This window comes from Triticum urartu, chromosome 3A (genome assembly GCF_056163025.1).
Source record: "Triticum urartu cultivar PI428250 chromosome 3A, HENAU_Tu73, whole genome shotgun sequence".
Taxonomy (NCBI): Eukaryota; Viridiplantae; Streptophyta; class Magnoliopsida; order Poales; family Poaceae; genus Triticum; species Triticum urartu.
Genome location: NC_141875.1, coordinates 6736228 through 6755833, shown reverse-complemented (window position 1 = coordinate 6755833; position 19606 = coordinate 6736228). Strand labels below are relative to the sequence as shown.

At 43.8% G+C, this 19606-nt stretch overlaps 1 long non-coding RNA gene across 1 annotated transcript; it reads right to left on the bottom strand.

The window, feature by feature from the left end:
* Positions 1-14842: 14842 nt before the first annotated feature.
* LOC125547534 (uncharacterized) lies at positions 14843-16450 on the bottom strand. The gene is made up of 2 exons (XR_007300705.2): positions 15381-16450; positions 14843-15293 (listed from the first exon to the last, which is right to left on the bottom strand). It is a non-coding gene; the product is annotated as an uncharacterized LOC125547534 (long non-coding RNA).
* Positions 16451-19606: the final 3156 nt, after the last annotated feature.

Sequence of the window (19606 nt, the reverse complement as noted above, 5' to 3'; positions counted from 1 at the left end):
AGGACCTAGAACTCGCGGCGGCCCAACATAGCCAATCCCCATGACAGCTACTAGTCATTATAAATTGCGCGTCACATATAAGAATAGGCAGGAACGTTTATGTATGAATACATTTTTTAAAACCTTTGAAATATTTCTTGAAAAAATCTGATTTTTTTAAAATAACGAATATTTTTTAAATAAAATGATTTACGAAATTCCAAAAACATTTTCCGAAAATGTGACAGGATAACATTTTGCCATATATACATTTTACATTTCATAAAACTATACGAACATTTTTTTAAAACAAAATGTGTTCAGGTTTCATTATTTGTTGCATTTTTGCAAAAACTGTTTATGTTCCAAATAGTGTTCGCTTTTTAAAATTTTATTGTGTTTTCAAAAAATTGTTCGTTTAAAAAAAGTATTAAGAATTTTCACAAAGTGTTTGCAATTTAGAAAATCAGAGATTTCAAAAGTCATTTGGGCCTGCACGTTTCCAATATTCGTTTGGCCCTAAAATATATTTTCAAATCTGGACACTACGGTCTGTGGTTAATTTTTTTTTGCCTATAGGTCTGTGGTTAAATTGCTCGGACACTAATTATAGCACTAACAGCCAATGCTTCTAGTGGCTAGCGGGTGGAGTTTAAAGCTCATGGGCGCAAGTTCGCTTACTCCAGACTTCATAATTTTTTGGGTATTTTTACTTCCGTGTTACGAAACAGAAAAAGAAAAATATGTTCGTGTATGTTAGGCCAGCCCAGTTGCAGGCGCACTGAACTATCCCGGGATTCGACATGCCACGTCGACAATCCCTGTTTGGGAACACACTCAAGGTTGAAAATAGACTGGGATTGAAGAGTTTGGTGTGCTGATTTCCGGGATGAAGAGTTCAGGGTTCGAATTAGCGTTCATCTACATGTTCAAGGTTTATTTTGAACTTTTTTCCTATTATTGATTATTCAACAATGTCAAGCAAAACCACACATTAATGTCAATCAAATTGGCTTACAAAACAATAAAGAAAAACCGGTGGTCATCAGCCTCGCCGCAGGAATCTCCATAATCCGACCTCAAACTCCATGATATATGACTGAAAAACAAAAATATACTAATAGACAAGCCTTTGAAAAAGATCCGCCGCACTTGCACCAATGTTGACGAGTTCAACTATAGGCCAAACTTGGGATTTGAATATAGAATTTTGATCCCCAAAATGGAGCTTTAGAACCAACCCCTTTAACAAGGTCACAACATGCCCGCGTCGACAATTCCTGCTCTAACTAGAGAGACAAGATCATGGGTTTTCACCAGGACTAAACGCATACTTGCCATCAAAATCGTCAACTTGAGCAACCCCTCTACCGGCTGTCAATCAGTGAAATGGTAGGTCGATATGGACTTCTGCAAGGAAGCACAATAACGCCTCCTAGTGGTCCCACTCCGAACTCGAAGAGCATATAAACTGCAGGTTATGTTGACGAACTTTGTGCTTGTCGATAGGGCCGGGCCAATAGTTGCTCCAACTGTGCGGCCCGCACAGGGCCCACAAATTTGGGGGCCCAAAAATATTATATAGGCCTATATACGTGTATAGCTACCTTCGTGGACGCTGTGCTGAGCCGCATCCCTCTGGATTGCGTCGCGAATGCGTCGCTCGCTTGCGTCGTGTGAACGCGTCCCTCCCGAGTCCTGAGTCACGATCCCTAGCGGAGGCGACGCTCGCTCATGTGAATTGTTGAACGCGTCGCCCGTTACCTGAACTGCAATTCCCGATGCCAGGCGCCAACGATTCCAAATCCAAATCCAGACTTCCGCGGGAAAAATTCCAAGACGACGGCGACCAGCGATTCGCGTCCCTGCCTCCCGATTTCGGCAGAAAAAATCGCTTGCCTTGCAAGTTCCAATGGCTAGCACCAGTGACGGTGATCTAGCGATTTCGGCACGGATAATAGGTTCTGGCCAACTCGAGTGACAATCGCCATATAGACTAGGTGAGTTAGACGGTTCATCTTATTGCTAAAGATTGAAACAAATTAGCAATTTTGTTAATCTCCAATAGTCCAATTTTATTTTATTCATGTGTGTATCATGTGTTTCAAGAGAATACAGATTTAAGTCATCGTGGGATAACATTGAAGGTTTCATTTCAAAGAACACAAAAGGAATGATGGTGTTTAAACAACCATTATGCAACTTGAAGTTAAATATGTAAGATTCTCGATATATTCAATTGTTATGTAAATTATTATGTCACATTTTTTTGAGCGGTAATTATTATGTCACATACATTGGAATTTTTTGTTAGTTCAATTTTCCGTGTGAGATGGGGCCCCGTTTAGAGTTTCGCACAGGGCCCCGGATTTTGCCGGCCCGGCCCTGCTTGTCGATTTTCTATACTTGTTCTTGTGCTTGTGTGCTTGAGAACTTGTGACCTTATGAATTTGTGCTTGTGTGCTTGTCACTTTGTGATGTATGTTCAGGAATTGTGGTTTAGATATGTTTCAGTGTTTTTTAATATGTGAGATGTGATATATATGTGGAATGTAATTGTTAAAGAGAGTGGTGTTTCAGCTCCCGGGTGCCCCTACACCCTCTATGAACAGTAAATTAAAGTAAAATAGAAACAAAGTCAAAACTATCAGAAACTTTGCAACATCAAATATGTTCAAACATTGTAGATGCTTGCAAGTTTTCATACCAAAAAAAACATTCAAGGAGCTCTACACAAGAAAGATATTTCAATGCTTGAAGTTTTCAGCACTTTAAGCACTCAAATCTGAAACTTGTTATATCTGAGGAGCTCTACATAACATTTTGTTAAGAAAAGTTGCAAGAACCTACAAAGTTTGACCATACTTGATGTCGCAAAGTTTCAGATTGTTTTGATTTTTCTTTTTGAATTTACTGTTTCATAAAGGATATAGGGGCACGCGGGAGCTATCACATCTTTCTCAGTTGTTAAATAATATTATTGTAGGGCTAATTTCAAAGCAACTTTTTAAAATCTGTTGATCCAAGCTTTGTCGAGTGTTACACTCGGCAAAGGTATGTATGCCGAGTGCGACAATCGGCAAAGGTGTCATGTGGCTCGACCTAGTAACTCCTCGAAGCTTTTGCTAGACACTCGATAAAGAATATGCCACATGACACGCCCTGGGACTGTGCCAACCGGATGATAGGTTGGGTGTCGGTACTCAGCAAAGAGTATAAATCTTTGCCGAGTGCCGGCACTCGGCGAACTGGAGGGACAGCGTGTCGCCCTCCTATGCATTGGCCTTCGCCGAGCATCAGTACTCAAGGGACACGTTTCTTCACTGAGTGTTGGCACTCGGCACACTGGAGGGACACGTGGCGCCCTCATGTGCCCCGTCCTTCATGGAGTGTTCCTCAGACGGCACTCGGCAAACGTTGGTGCCACGTTCCCGGGTCTGTTCTGACACTTGACAAAGGGTTTGCCGAGTGCTTGACGGAAGGAACTTGCGGCTGCATTCACACTCGGTGCTCTTGAATTACCATTAAGTCAACTGCGGCTGCATTCACACTTGAACGATTTTAATTTCTTAAGCTGACTTTTGGTGATTCAAGAGTTTAGGCAAAAGATTTCATCCGAAAATAAGAGAAATCCGAGACCAAAACAGCGTAGGCACACACACACGGTGAGACAAACTAAACAAGTCAATCCCAGATTCAATTCAGATCGAGCTGGCAGTTCTTCATGTACTACCTAATTAACAACAAAGTCTTGCAGAGGCTTGCAGGGTCTTCCGGTGCGGCGCGAGTGCCGCTGATGTCTCCAGTGGTGGTGGCGGTGACGGATCGATCGGTTCCTCGCCCGGCCGATTCGGCGTCCGGGGCTTAGGGGATGGAGGAGCAGCCGGCACACGGATTCCACGAGAAGCACCTGCGCATAATCATGGTTCCTTAAGCTGCATGTACTCAGGCCGAGCGCAGCCGGAAACACAACGCACGTACCTTGGGCCGCCGCCGAGCATGCCAGGGAACAGCATATGAGGAGAGCCACCAGCGCCAAGGAAGAAGAAGAGCGCCCCATGATCGATCCTGTCTCAGCTTGTGAATTGAGTATTCTCCTCGAGTGCATGTAGTTTTATATAAGGAGGTGATCAGGAGCAGATTGGAAGGCAGATTCTCTTTTGGTTCTAGCAATGGTCAAAGTCGTCCCGGTCAACAGGGTTTTCGGAACTCATCTACTAACAATCAGTTTTAAATTTATAAATATTTTTATAATACATGGATATATTTTAAAATTCCTGATATTTTTGTAAAATGCTAACAATTTTTGGAATTTCTGAACATCTTATGAAATACATGATCATTTTTTAATTACACATACACACAAAGTTTTTGAAATTGTTCGCGGGTGAATTCTTCATTTGCGCTCAGCCCTTCTCCGTTGTGTGTCCCACGCGCTCCCTAGGGTTTCCCCCCGCCGCCGCCGGCTTCCCCGCGCGGAGCCGCCGCCGCGGCGACCGGAGCCCGCCGGAGCCGCCAGCCCCCTCCTCCCCCCACCCCTCCTCCTCGCCCCCGTACCCCCGCGCCGCCTCCCCGAGCGAGGCGGCCGGGGGCCCTGCCTCCGCGCGCCTTCAGCTCCTCCCCGCGCGCATCCCTCCTCCCGCCGCTGTCAGCCTGCACCGCCGGCCCTCGGCCGCGTGATGCTGGCGGCGGTGGGCTTGCCCTTCCCCGCGCGCGGTCCTCCCCTGCTCGGGCGGTGATGGCCGGCGGCGGTGCGCTTCGGCCGGTGGCGGTCCGGCGTCCTGGTGTGGAGGCCGGCGGTGCTCGCCTTGGTGGTGCCGCCTCTTGGCGGCGGGGTGGTCCGGTGGTGCTGGCCGGCCGGGGGCGCGTTCCCGGCCCAGATCTGGGCCCGTAGGGTTCCCTCTGGGTCCTTGCGGGTCGGCTCCGGCGCGACCGCGACGCTCTCTGTATGGGGAGGCTGGGGAGTGCCTTGGACTGGGACAGCGACGCCGGCGGCATTCCAGCTGCTGCGCGGAGGCGGGAGCTGTCCGGGCCTTTGAGGGCCTGGCTGGGCCTGTGGGGCCACGGGCCCGGTAGGCTCCTGCCGTGGCGTCCGGTCGGCTACCGTCGTGGACGGTGGAGGTGGGGCCCTCCCGTATGCTGATGGTGCTGTTGCCCTAGTCCCGGCTCCTCTTCTCCGTTGTGCAGACCATCTTCGCGGTGCTGTGGTGAGACAGCGTGGGAAGCTTCGTGTTCGTGTTGGCGCAGGGTGGTGGTCGGTCTGGTGGCGAGCTCCGGAGTGCCTGAGGTAGAGGCTGGGATCGGGAGAAATCTTTGTTGGCTTGGCCGACACCGACGCGGTGGCGCCTGAGGGTGCCGCCGGACCTTCTTGGAGGGCGTCGGGGCTACCCTTCCTCTCTCCTCGCCGTGTACCGGGGGAAACTCTTGGCAGCAACGTTGTCATCGTCGCGTCCCTTCTTGGAGGTGTTGTTGGGTACCGGCACTTCGGAGTCTCGGAGCTTGGTGGGTGATCTCCGGTGGACGCAGCGGTCACGAGACTTCGTTGTTTTTGTCGATCCGCCGTTATCGGCATTTGTTTCTTTTCTTTTTTTCTCTTTCCTTTCTTTTGGGCGTGTTTGTGCTGCTTCCGCCCCAGCCCCTATCGTCGGTTGTATCGGTTGGTTGCTTTATAATACAAAGCGGGGGGAAACCCTTTTTCGTCAAATTGTTCGCGGGTTTTAACAAATTCAGAATTTAAACATTACATGAATTCAAAAATATTTTCATTAATTCTAAAATATTAGTGAATTTGAAAACGTTCATGAATTTTTATGTTCTTTAATTAAGAAATTATTCACCAATTTTGAAGAGTTAACGAATTAAAAAAAGGAAAAAGAGAAGAATAATAAGAAAAGTAGATTTTGATTGTAAAAGAAAGGAAGAAATAGGATAAAAATTAAAAGAAAGGAAACTGGGAAAAACAAAAAAAAAACATATGGAACCTTCCCAAAACCAGATGAAAGATTCCATAAGTTTCACAAAGCCAGTTCTTATTTTTCATAAAGTTTCAGAAACCGGCCTCTCTCGACACGCCTGCAGGTGATCGCGACCTTAACGGTTGCAGAAGGCAATGGGCACGGCTGTGTGCCGCCCATTGTGAGTCCCAGCGCAATGTGTGGCATGGGCTTTTTCCTTATGTTAGTTGTATATCCATGAACATTGTTCAGTAATAATGCGTTTAGACCCTATAAAAAAGTAAAGGTGATAGTTGTGAGCACCTTGAATCGGTGTTGGTTTATCAAGAAGGCACATATATGGACAACGAGATGTTGGGTCGATGACTTAGGATGTCTGATTGCTGGTCTGCCTTTTCTTCTAAAAAGTAGTGTGATGCTACTTTTTGTTCTATGAGAAAGCTTTGAGTTTTCAATTGAATGTCTCTATATTTATCTATGATACTAAAATTTAATTTAAGAAAGAAAGTTTCTATATATTATATTTGTACATTGCATGGTACCTCTTCTAGTTAATGATGTAACCCTATCTTTTATGCACACCGTGAGAAGTTAAATTCATATTTTTTGAAAGATAATTGGTACTTTAGAATGCGTACAACCACAACATCAAGCAGTAGCAGTAAGCATTGGCACAATACAGATCTCGGTACAAACATGCTGGCTCTCTTATGATCTACACGATCCGGCTGACCCTGCGAATAAGCTCGTTCAACATGCTGTTCCTGGAGGGCATGCAATGGTCGTTGCAGTCCCACAGTACGCTGCTCCTTTATTCAATCAATTCCTTGGGTGTTGCCTGACGCGCAAGCGTCCCACTGTCGATTTCCGGGGCGGCGTGCAGGGCCTTGCGGTGCCGACGGGGACCGCGGAGTGGCGCCGGAGTGGCAGTTTGGACACTTCACAAAAGGACCATGGAACCCGCCGGGATCCGGCGATGGAGGCCTTCGCGGCACCTGGGACCCGCCGTGCTCTCCTGCCGCAGCTACATGGACGCAAGCCGGCCAGCCGGGCCTAGAGTTAATATTTTTGCTTCCTTTGTGAGGAGAAAAAAGAGTACAAAAACAATTAAGCGTAGAGTAGCGACTTACGAGACGCCCAGGTAGAGGAGATGAGAAGCAGCACTGCCACAGCGCGTGCGATGGAAGAAGAAGAACGCTGCATGATCGGTCGCTTCTGAGCTTCTAAGATATAAGCTTTGCTTCATTTATAGGCTAACGGAATAATTTAGTATTCAGCGGAGAGGCCAGTTCATTGCCTTTTCTTCTTCGTCGCGACAAGGACAGAAATCATGCATGCATGCTAGTGCTAATATGGTCCAGGTCGTCGCTCGGTCAACCCTGTACGTAGTGCTATGTGCATATGTCTCGGCCCAGGTGCGGTGCATGCATGGATTCCGTGTCTCTGCATGTACGCATGCCATTTTCAACGTGGGAAAGGATTCCTTCGACTGAAGACTCGGAAATTTTCTGTTTAAAATCATGCATTTTGGTCGGAGTCCCCTTTGTCTGATTGAAAATGCCGACCTCTCTTTTTTCGGTTTAAGTGGAAAGCTCACTGTTACTCCATGATCTTCCACTAGAACTTTACACACTGTTAAAAAAATGGATTTCATGACCTCAAAAGAAAAAAAGTATTCCACACACATCTACAATATTTACATGGTTTTGCTTTCCAGGGCTAATGGATTGTCACCAACTGAAGTTGACAAACCGTGTGTAGTGTATAAGGAGATCTTAAGTCAATGGATTAACAAGAACAATAATGGATACGATTCAAATTTCAAACGTCATCGACCATAGCACCCCTCGGCATCGGATACCTCGACCATGCCTACACCACCCTACGCTCTCGGCTACATCGACATCAGCACAAAGAGCTAACACCTTACTTGAGCAACCTTGTTGGTTTTCACTCCAGCCACGACTTCCGCGATGCATCGACCGTTACGACTGTTGGGGTATGTCTGTCTGCTTACCATCTGATTCTTCTCCAGTCTCATTGTCCGCGTCGTTACAGTTGTGACTGCGGAGGATGTTGAGTATCGTGATTGTTTAGAAAGTATAGGATAGACGAGGATTTGCTCTAGCTTGTCTTGTAGTACAAGAAGTTCATGTACTCCTATATATATATACTCCTATGAGGCTCAAGAAATACAACATTTATTACACCAATTTTCTCTTATTCCTTCTAGCTTGTCTTGAACTACAAGAAGTTCATGTACTCTTATATATATACCCATGAGACTCATGCAATACAACATCCATTACATAAATTCTCTCTTATTCCTTTTACAGAGTGACAGTGTTTCGTACTTCCATGCTTAATTAAGCACGTTCTTAGTAGCGTGCTCTAGAGTCTTGCGGTGCGGCGCAAGTGCCGGCGTCTCCTGCACCGGCGGCGGTGGTGGTGGCGGACAAATAGGGATCGAAGGAATCACTACTGGAGTTGGAGTCACCGGGTATTTGGGCAGGGGCGGTGGCGGTGGCGGCGGAGGAACAAGGACCACAGGACATGGTGTGGGAGCTGGAGTCACCGGCCTCCCAGGCACCGGCGTCAGCGGTGGCCGAGATGGAACTGGAGCTGGAGTTGGAGTAGCAGGAGTGTGAGGTTGCAGGGGCTTCGGCGCGGGAGGACGCCTTGGCCTACGGTATCCATCAAGAGCATCTGCATGACGATGAAGCATTAATCATCACCCCAGATACAAATAACCTAGAAGATGCATCCGTGATGCCGCCGTACGTGTGGGATTAATTAGTGGCTGATGGAGCTGCGAGAGGTTTAGTGAATGAATTAATTACCTCCAGACGCAGCCAAGCATGACAAGGAGCAGCATATGAGAGCAAGGATCGCAACTCTGCATAGCAAGCAAGGAGAAGGAGAAGTAGAACGCGCCATGATTCCTTCCCGTCCGATTATTTTCACTTAGTGCATGCATTGTTTTATAGGGATCACAGCGGTGTTGCTACGCTACTACACCGACGATTGCTAGGCCATACATTCTTGGTCTTGGAAACTCGTCGTGTAGACGCGCTCTGATGTACTGGTCAACTTATGCTCCCCTGTCAACAGGGGCACCCTGGGAAATTCAGCCTGAGAAAAAACGAATTAGTGGCAAGCTTGATTGGAAAAATCTTCCTCTTTCGTCTTGTGTAGACCAAAGGAGTCAACACTATACAGCTTGTCGGCACCACATTAAAGCAGCACAGAAACAAATTTTCTAGCTTGTCTGCGCCATCATAAAGCACCACAAAAACAAAAGAAAAAAGAAATGTTTTTTCTGAAAAAAGGAAATGTTTTTTGTCATACATTCTCATGGTTCCTATCCATTCAAGCCTCTCTCTCTCTAGCTAGCAGCCGCTCTGGCATAGGCCAGGGACCTACCCTCTGACGTACGGTGGCACCACCAAGGAAGGCGAGGTGGAGGGTAGGAGGTTGAGACACATGAGGGACAAGACCAGTTCACTCGTATCGTCCCAAGGGCCAGGGGAGGGGGGGGGGGTGCCGCCCAAATCCTCCTCCTCCCTCACTCCCCTTGTCGCAACAGGAGGATGCTGTTGAAAGCTTCGGCCAACAGTGGTACCACGTGTTGGTTCTCCCCCGCAGCACAGACTGATCTCTGATGGCAAGTCTCATGCAGGAAGACAACGTTCGTCGTCCGATAGAGGTGGCCCTTGTACATATTGATATGGTTGGAACATTCAGATCAAAGGATGGCGGTGCTCATGCACATCTTGGCATGGATGAGAAAATTGGAGCAATGATTCCCACGTCCAACGCACCTCTCCCACTCCCACCAGCGTTCCGGCGACAGGGATCAAAGATGGTGTGACACTGTTTGAAGGCGGGGCAGCGATGTCAGGAACCTACTTTCGGCATTTTACTCTTGCGGTGAGGGCGGGCCTTTCGCTCTCTTGGTGGATGGATCTGGCTAGCAAGAAGGCTCCGTCTAGTGGAGTGGTTCTTGATAGTGTTGGTTCCAAAAAATGAGTATCCATGGTCTGATGATGAAAATCATGATCAAACCTTCGACTAGGTCAGGCGTGCTCTTGTTGAGGGAGTCTGCTCGAAGCTTCCGGTTAGGCGATGATAAAAACAAGTTATCTCAAGAAGCTGGCCTCTTTTATTGCTAGATAATAGCCCGTGTGTTGCAATAGGGCATAAATATTCAAGAAGCTAGCCCTTGTCCACCACCGAATGACTGCCTCCCTTTAACTTACCTTATCTCTTCAGGGGCAAACAGGCTCCACTCATTCTTCTGCTCGTGCACAAATGCACCTCCTGTGCACGGTGAGCTGCGCTCTCTCCCCTCTTCCTCTGTAGATGATCGCCCTCCCTCACAGATGACATGCTATGCCGGCCGGCCATGGCCACCGCCAACTTCTGTTTCCTTTTCTATCCCATGGTGGCGGTGGCTGCCCCCGCCACAAACAAGTGCTGCAAAACAAGTGCTGAAAAGACACAGCACTACATGCAACCATGCATGGGATTTTTTTATTCTATTGTACTTATATTAATATATTTTTTATTACTATACATAATCAAATAAAATAAGTCATATGTATGTTTAATTTTGGTTCACGTGTTATTAATCTAAATATTTGTATCTCGCACAATCAAATGTCATTGAAATTCATGTATTCCAACCGATTACCGCAGCAACGCGTGGGGTTTCATCTAGCATTTATAAGACATCACTCGAGGAACCTTTGGGCTAAAACCCTTGTGGTGCCTACTTAACCAGCCAAGTTGCACGCCTATATAGCCCATGGGACCTCATGCCTTTCCCATGAGCCCGAAGAGCAAACCTGTTGAAAATCCAAACTCCTATTTAAACTAGCCGACGACCCTCTGCCTAAACCGATCATGTTTAGTCCCACCCGATTGTGTTGGTTTCTTTCTTCCCCATCATTTTTACTTTCTATTTTCTATGTTTTTAAAATAATTCTTCTTCATTTTATTTAGTTGGCTATATTCTTTTTCTATCTTTCACAACTTACTAAAAATTATAGATCATTTTCTTTCCTTTTATGTTTTGATCCTTCATTATCTTCTTTTTATTTTATTACTTTATACATTTTTATCTCTTTCAACAAATACCTACATATTTTTCGGAAGTGGCGAGGATCTGTAACATTCATTTGAAATATGTCCATGTACCATTATTTTAAAACACCAATGATGCCCTTGAACTTAACCTCACTGATATGTTGTCCGCATCCGATTGCAAGGAGGTTACTGTATGCATATCTTTGGGGGGGGGGGGGGGCTGTTAAAAATTTGCAGCATTTATTCTGGAGTTCTCTCATCGACGCACGTCTATCAATCAAGTCTCTTTTGTCGATGAAAAGTGGGATTTTCCTGTCGAGGCTCACGCTCTAGCTAAAGTCGCATCATCTCTAGGAGTAGGCCTCAATTTCGCTTGCGGCTTTACCTTATTAGTTGTATACTCATGAACATTGTTGATTATAAAGCCGCGTTTAGACCCCTAAAAAAACTAAAGGCAGGAGTTGGGAGGGCCTTGAATCGGTGTGGGTCTATGAAAAAAAGGCACAAATATGGACAATGAGATGTTGGGTGGATGACTTAGGATGTTTGGTTGCTGGTTTGCCTTTTCTACTAAAAAGTAGTGTGATGAAACATTTTGTTCTATGAGAAAGCTTTCAATTTTCAATTGATTATATCTATATTTACCTCTGATACTACAATTTAATTTGAGAAAGAAAGTTTCCAAATATTATATCAGTATATAGCTTCGTACCTCTTATAGTTAATGGTATAACTCTATTTTTTATGCGTATCATGAGAAGTTATATTAATGATTTTAAAAGACGGTAAGCAGATTTATCGTGGGAAATGGAACATGCACTTACGTAACCAAAGTTTTCGGTAATCAGAACCATAGCCCATGTTTGTAATCAGTCCCAGGTACTCAGAACCAATCAAAGTTCCTTGGCATAACCCATGTCGCCAAGGAAGAGCGCAAGCTGTTTACCAGTAACCAAAGTTTTTTGGCACGCACGAGATATCACAAATTTTGACGACTTAAGATATAATATCATGCGCACAACTAGTAAACATGCGCACAGGAATTGCACAAGAGATGTATGGGTACTAACATGCTGGCCCTCTTATTAATTATACAATCTGGCTGATTCTGCGAAGAAGCTCGGTCTACATACTGTTGCCGGAGGGCATGCAAATGGTCGTTGCAGTCCCACAATACGCTGCTCCTTTATTCAATTCCTTGGCACCAACATCATCCGTCGTCTCATCATATATATGTCGAAGATTTAGCATTACTTAAACCTCAAGTAATGTTACAGTTGCTCCAAAAATCCAATCGTTGAGAACGTGTCGGTTGGCCAATGGCTGGACTGAGTGTCCAAAATGGTAATTTCTCATCAGGGAAGGTTGCGGTTATAAATAGACACCCCGCATCGACTTTGTCCGATGGCTGCTCCGTTTGTTTCCGAGAAGATAGTTGAGCAACCCACTCTCTTGAGTGATTTGAGTTTATAATCCATCGAGAGAAAAGACCCAGAAAAGTGCCAGCACCAATGTTAAGTCTAGGGCTTGAACTATGGTGAGTTGGGGATACAATTATCCTCCTAACCATTCAATCACAATTTACATGGCACATTTACTTGCCTGTTTTTTCTTTGTCTTCGCAATTTGCATGGGAAGTTTACGTGCATGGTACATGGACATATTTTGGCCACACGTATAAAGTGGAAGAATGTTGGGATTTCAAAAAGAACCCTAAAGGCCAAGTTAAATTTTTCCTAAATTTAGCACAACGTCAGGTAAATATTTATCTTGAGAGGAAAAACAATTGAAAATATATGTTATAATTTCCTTTACCCTCTCAACAATTGTACTGTATAGTAGTTATTAGAATTTTATGTGTATCCTATATACCTAAGAGAGTGATTCCACTAACATTTTTATCTCATGCATCATGCAATCATGCCACATCACCATATAAGTATTGATGGGATAAGGTGCACCTCAACATGCAACAATGCATGGGAAAAGACACACCACTACATGCAACTGTGCATGGGAAAATATTTTTTATTCTACTGTACTTATATATATATATATATTATAACTATACATAATCAATTATATAAGTCATATGAATTTTTAATTTTAGTTCATGTGTTATTAATCTAAATATTTATATCTCGCACAATCAAATCTCATTGAAATTAATCTATTCCAACCGATTACCATAGCAACGTGTGGGGTGTCATCTAGCATTTATAAGTCATCACTCCAGGAACCTTTGGGCTAAAACACTTGTGGTGCCTGCTTGACCAGCCAAGTAGCAAGCCTAGATAGCCCATGGGACCTCGTGCCTATCCCAAGAGCCCGAAGAGCAAACCTGTTGAAAATCCAAACTCCTACTTATACAAGCCGATGACCCTCTGCCTAAACAGATCTTGTTTAGTCCCACCCGATTGTCTTGGTTTCTTTCTCCCCATCATCTTTTACTTTATATTTTCTATGTTTTCAAAATAATTGTTCTTCATTTTATTAAGTTGGCTATATTCTTTTTCTATCTTTCCTAACTTACTAAAAATTGCAGACCATTTTCTTTCCTTTTATGTTTTGAGCCTTCAGTATCTTGTTTTTATTTTATTACTTTATAATTTCTTATCTTTTTCAACAAATATATGGATATTTTCGGAAGTGGCGAGGATCTGTAACATTCAGTTGAAATACGTCCATGTATCATTATTTTAAAATACCAATGATGTATTTACTATATATTAGTATAAATAGTAGTTTTACAAATGTCCCTGGGCTAGTAATTATTTTTATAATAGTAATAAATATTTTAAAACAGCAATGATGTATTTTAAATTAACAATTATTTTTATATTAGTAGGTGTAGTAATAAAAGGAAAACAGATTATCCGATGGGCTATGCCAATGGCATGTCAATTCAGCGCTTACAATGTAGGTAGCTTCCCTCTCATTTAAGATGGGAGTAGGTGGCATGCCAATGGGAGTCTTTGTGTTCGTCATTGAAGGCCTTACCGATATGGCTAGACTCGTGCAATGAAGCTCTTCATTGGCCCTTGAACTTAACCTCACTGATATGTTGTCTGCATCCGATTGCAAGGAGGTTACTGTATGCACATCTTTGGGGAGCTGTTAAAAATTTGCAGCAATTCCTTGGGGAATGTCTATCAATGAAGTGTCTTTTGTCGACGAAAAGTGCGATTTTCATGTCGAGGCTCACGCTCTAACTAAGGTCGCATCATCTCTTGGAGTAGGCCGAAATTTCTCGCTTGTGGCTTTACCTTATGTTAGTTGTATACTCATGAACATTGTTGATTAATAAAGCTGCGTTTAGACCCCTAATAAAACTAAAGGCGGGAGTTGGGAGGGCCTTGAATGGGTGCGGGTCTATGGAAAAAGGCGAAAATGAGATGTTGGATGGATGACTTAGGATGTTTGATTGCTGGTTTGCCTTTGCTACAAAAAAGTAGTTTAATGATACATTTTGTTCTATGAGAAAGCTTTCAATTTTCAATTGAATACCTCTATATTTACCTGTGATACTACAATTTAATTTGAGAAAGAAAGTTTCCAAATATTATATCAGTATATAGCATCATACTTCTTCTAGTTAATAATATAACCCTTTTTTTTACGCATACCGTGAGAAGTTAAACGTATAATATTAAAAGACGGTAAGCGGATTTGTCGTGGGAAATGGAACCATAACCCATGGTTGTAAACAGTCCCAGGAACTCAGAAACAATCAAAGTTCCTTGGCATAACCCGTGTCGCCGAGGATGAGCACACGGCACACGCTATTTACCGGTAATCAAAGTTTTTTGGCACGCACGAGATATGACAAAATTTGACGACTCAAGATATAATATCATGCGTGCAACAAGGACATCAAGCAGTAATAGAAAGCATGCGCACAAGAATTGCACAGGAGATGTCTCGGTACTAACATGCTGGCTCTCTTATTAGTTATACGATCCGGCTGATCCTGCGAAGGGGCTGGCTGATCGTTGCAGTCCCACAGTGCGCTGCTCCTTTATTCAATTCCATGGCACCACCATCGGCGATCGCCGCATCATATATATGTCGGTGTTGCGTGACGCGCAAGCGTCTTACTGTCGACGTCCGGGGCGGCCTGCATGGCCTTGCGGTGGGGAGCCAGTGCCGAGGGCGCCCGCCGGGTGGCGCCGGAGTTGCAGTCTGGGCACTTCCTAGAATAACCTGGGCCCTGCGGGGCATACGGCGGCGGAGGCCTTTGTGGCGGACGATATCCAGGCTGTGCGCTCGCAGCTACATGGACGTAAGCCGGGCCTAGAGTTAATATTATTGTTTCCTCTATACGAGTAGAAAAGAATTGAATGGAGAGTAGAGACTTACCTTGAGCCGCCAAGGAAGAGGAGATGAGAACCAGCACTGCCATAGCGCATGCGAGTGCCATGGAAGAAGAAGAAGAAGAACGCTGCATGATGGGTTGCTTCTGAGCTTCTAATATATAAGCTTTGCTTCATTTATAGGCTAACGAAAGCTGCTAATACATGCATGCATGCATGGTAGTGCTAATATGGTCCAGGTCATTTCATTGCATGAGAGGCCAGTTCATTGCACGAGCGACAAGGACAGAAATCAGCATGCATGCATGCATGCTAGTGCTAATATGGTCCAGGTCGTCGCTCGGTCAACCCTGTACGTAGTATGTCTCGGCCCAGGTGCGGTGCATGCATGGATTCCGTGTCTCTGCACGTACGCATGGCATTTTCAACGTGGGAAATGATTCCTTCGACTGAAGACTCAAAAAAATTCTGTTTAAAATCATGCATTTTGGTCGGAGTCCCCTTTGTCTGATTGAAAATGCCGACCTCTGTCTTTCCGGTTTTAGTGGAAAGCTCACTGGAACTCCATGATCTTCCACTAGAACTTTACACACTGTTAAAAAATGGATTCCATGACGTGAAAAGAAAAAAAGTATTCCACACACATCTACAATACTTACATGGTTTTGCTTTCCAGAGCTAATGGATTGTCACCAACTGAAGTTGACAAACCGTGTGTAGTGTATAAAGAGATCTTATGTCAATGGATTAACAAGAACATTAATGGATATAATTCGAATTTGAAACGTAGGTACATGAAATTTTATCCAGAAGTGGTGTTAAAAATATTACTGGCTGTCATTAATTAGTGGATTTTTAGGCCTTACGTAAGTAATAAAGAAAAGGAGTCTCACACACCAGGTGGCCAAGACGTGGGAAACAACATGGTGGTTATTGGCATTTGTATTCTCACAAATTCAAATGAAGCCTGGAAATCACGAAACATGGCATGGTGTCATGATACCGCCCCAAGAAGTTGCACTAAAAGAATTGAGAATGTTCCATGGCTTCGAGAGGGCGCCAGGGTTTGCATGTGAAGCAGCCGCTGCACGGATGAGGCTTCCTCCGGTGACATGTCCTATATATCACACCTTCGCGCTCTATGCCAGGAGCACACAATGACTTGTTCCTTTGGGAACACAGCTTGATGCTTACACTAGGACTATTAGAAAGGTTGTTGGGATTCCAGGTGCAGGAGTTTATAACCAGAAGCAAGTCGTCCGCTCAGTGAGAACTTGAAGAAAATTTGTCTTCTCCAAATGATTAGTTTTGCAAAACTGGACCATGGTTCATAATTGCACCAATAGTAACTCCCCATAAAATATAAGTGGAGTAAACATAACATAGACATGTGAAGTGAAATATCTTGTGCTTATGCCAGATTTTGTAAGATGTGTTCATATTATATATGCACTCCGCCCATAAATCCATAGACCTAGATACCATCTGCATACATGTCTAATACTCCACCCCTGAGGGTAAGAAAATTTATTGTCTCGTTAGTAAATGCTCGGAATAAAGATAAACGACAAAGATTCCTTGCTCCAATGGATGTTGAGGCGGTTGTGAAGATACCTCTCAACACGAGTATTCAAGATCATTCCCGGGTTGGCATGAGGAAGCAGATGGGATTATTGAGTTTTTGTTCTGCTTACCGTCTACTTGTCAGAATGAAGAGAAAGAGAGAGACCTTGCTAGAGGGAAGGACAACAACGTCGAATGGCCCGAGAGAGGAGAAGGAATGACCAAATCTATGGTGGTCCATGTCAAAAGTTCCCTGGCATCAGGGGAAGTTTTGTTTGATAGGAATATGTCATCAACGAGTAGAAGCGCAACATGTGGGGAGAATGATACCAGGGGTCACTCCATTATTGAGTGCACCATGGCGAGGAACGATTGGGCGCTTGCTGGAGAGGATACTACAGAGGTTATGTCACATGGTGAAAATATGCCCTAGTGGCACAAATAAATGTTATTATTTATTTAAATGTGTTTATAATAAACATTTATATTTCTGTGCTAGAATTGCTATGGTTCTTGAATTTGAGATTCAGAGCAATGCTCATATGTATGTGTGGAAACATAAACACAAAGTAGGTTCATAGTCTTGCCTCTAAGACTACCTCATGTGTTGCATGATGATCCCATTCTCCTGATAATAGGGCATTGTTAAAGTAACAGGGATGCCGATAACAATAATAGCATGTGTTAACGAAACAATGGTGTTGAACAGACCCAACCGAATGACGTACTATGAGAACACATCATCACAATGTATAAGCATAATCATGAAAGTGTTACTCACTTTCTTAGACCATGAGAATGTCATGTACCTTCATGCCAGATGGTGTGCTTTGTAATAGGGACGTGCCATAGAGGCAATAAGAAATGTATTATTTTATTTCTATGTTCATAATTGAGCTTATATTTTTGTGCTATAATTGCATTGATTCTTGAATATGAGTTTAGAGGATAACCCAATTGCATGTGTGGAAACATAAACACCAATCTGATCCCAAGTCAAGCCTCTAACATTAGCTTTGATGATTGATTTTGTTTTCCTGATCATGAGCATTGTTGAAGTAACTGGGATGCTATTGATACGTCACCAACGTATCTATAATTTTTGATTGTTCCATGCTATTATATTATCTGTCTTGGATGTTTTATATGCATTAATATGCTATTTTATATTATTTTTGGGACTAACCTATTAACCTAGAGCCCAGTGTCAATTTCTGTTTTTTTTCCTTGTTTTTGAGTTTCGCGGAAAAGGAATATCAAACGGAGTCCAAACGGAATAAAAATTTCGCGATGATTTTTGTTGGACCAGAAGACACCTGTAGGACTTGGATTCCAAGTCAGAAGACCCACGAGGCGGCGGCAAGCCGCAGGGGCGCGCCCTGGGGGGGGGGGCTGGCTTGTTGCCCCCTCGGGAGTCCACCGACCTACTTCTTCGTGCAATAAATTCACATATATTCCCAAACCCTCCGAAAAATCCACTAAAATACTTTTCCATCGCCGCAACCTTCTGTTCTCGTGAGATCCCATCTTGGGGCCTTTTTCGACGATCTGCCGGAGTGGGATTCGATCACGGAGGGCATCTACATCAACGCTATTGCCCTTCCGATGAAGCGTGAGTAATTTACCTCAGACCTATGGGTCCACAGCTAGTAGCTAGATGGCTTCTTCTCTCTCGATGCTCTTCAATACCATGTTCTCCTCGATGTTCTTGGATATCTATCCGATGTAATCTTCTTTTGCGGTGTGTTTGTCGAGATCCGATGAATCGTGGATTTATGATCAGATTATCTATGAATATTATTTGAATCTTCTCTGAATTCTTACATGCATGATTTGATATCTTTGTATTTCTCTTCGAATTATCGGTTTGGTTTGGCCAACTAGATTGGTATTTCTTGCAACGGGAGAGGTGCTTAGTTTTGGGTTCAATCTTGCGTGATTTCACCCAGTGACAAAGTAGGGGTAGAGAGACACGTATTGTATTGTTGCCATCAATGATAAAAAGATGGGGTTTTCATCATATTGCTTGAGTTTATCCCTGTACATCATGTCATCTTACTTAAGGCGTTGCTCCGTTTTTTATGAACTTAATACTCTGGATGCATGCTGGATAGCGGTCGATGTGTAGAGTAATAGTAGTAGATGCAGGCAGAAGTTGGTCTACTTGACACGAACATGATGCCTATATGCACAATCATTGCCTTGGATATCGTCATAACTTTGCACTTTTCTATCAATTGCTTGACAGTAATTGGTTCACCCATCGTATTATTTGCCTTCAAGAGAGAAGCCTCCAGTGAAACCTATGGCCCCCAGGTCTATTTTCTGTCATATATTTTCAGATCTATAAATAAAAAATACCAAAAATATCTTGCTACAATTTATTTATTTTTATTTCTTTTGACATTTTAGCAATCTTTTATACCTATCTCTATCAGATCTTACCTTTGCAATTTACCGTGAAGGAATTGACAACCCATTTATCGCGTTGGGTGTAAGTGTTTGATTATTTGTGCAGGTGCATAGATTGGAGACTTGCTTGTACCTCCTACCGGATTGATAGTATCTCACCTCGGGTATTCATGGGTCACTTTTACCTGTGCAAAAGGAGATAATGATGATACTATAATAGAGTCAATAAAACCGGCAGATCTCGGTGGGACAACTAGTTTGGTACCCCTTAGTCCAGAATACTGTCAGCAAAAGGCT